The following is a 1203-nucleotide window of genomic DNA, read 5'->3' as shown; positions in this document are numbered from 1 at the left end:
TCAGGTACTTTATTTTAAAAAAAGGAAAGAAAACATACCATAGCCAAACCAAATATTTTGAGATTTCTCTCAAACTTCCCACATCTTTTCACTTTATAATGTAAACCTGAATAGGAAGTCTATAGAAGAATTTCACATTGCAACAATATTAATACTTCTTATTTTTGAAATAATTTCAAAAGCACAGAAAAGCCGTAGGAATAGTTCAAAGATCTCCTATCTATCCATCAATCAGAGACCCTAGTCAAGTTTCACCAACTGTCCTGGCAGTGTCCTTCATAGCAAAATGACCTAATACAGCATCATCTGTTGCTTTAAGTTGTCAAACCCCTTTAGCCTCTTTCAATCCAGAACAATTCCACAGTCCTTCCTTGACTTGCAGGACTAGAACATTTTTTAAGACAATGGGCAAGTTATTTTATATAATGGTCCTCAATTTAGGGTTGTCTGATGTTTCCTCATACTTAGATTCAGGTTATGTGTGCATTTTTGGCAGGAATACCCGAAAAGCAATACTAAATTCTCCTCGTATCCTGTCAGGTGGCACATGATTTCAATCTGGTCATGTTACATTTAATGTTACAATTGAATAAGGTAGTGTCTACCAGTTTACTTCACTGAAAAGCTATTCTTTTCCCCTTTATAATTTTTCTTTTCATTTTTTTTTTTTTGGCTGTGCTGCGAGGCTTGAGGACCTTAGTTCCCTAACTAGGGATTGAACCCACGCCCTTGGCAGTAAAAGCACAGAGTCCTAACCACTGGACAACCAGGGAAATTCCTTCCCCTTTATAATTGTAAGTCTTTCGTGAGGAGAAACTTTGAGGCTATGTAAATATTCTGTTTGTCATCTTTTACCCACAAATTGTAGCATCCATTGACATTTCTTGCCTGAATTGAGTTTTGCTAAGATTGCTGGATAATGGTGATTTTCTTTTTTATTTCTCTTACGTTTAACAGTTGGCAACCTACTAAATGGAAGAGGTTTTCCTTCTCCCATTTATTCATTTGTTTGTTTAAACCTGCATGGACTAAAAGGATATTTTATTCAATGGAGTATAATTCATCCCTATCATTATTGATTTTGATCTCAAATTGTCCCAGATTTGCCCAGTGGTTGGCTCTTCAAACTGGCTTCTACATCCTTCTGATATGCCCTTATCAGTTTTTGCATACTTCATTACTTCCTGACATTAAATTACCTTT

Source organism: Globicephala melas, chromosome 9 (genome assembly GCF_963455315.2).
Source record: "Globicephala melas chromosome 9, mGloMel1.2, whole genome shotgun sequence".
Lineage (NCBI taxonomy): Eukaryota > Metazoa > Chordata > Mammalia > Artiodactyla > Delphinidae > Globicephala > Globicephala melas.
This window is presented reverse-complemented; position numbering follows the sequence as displayed.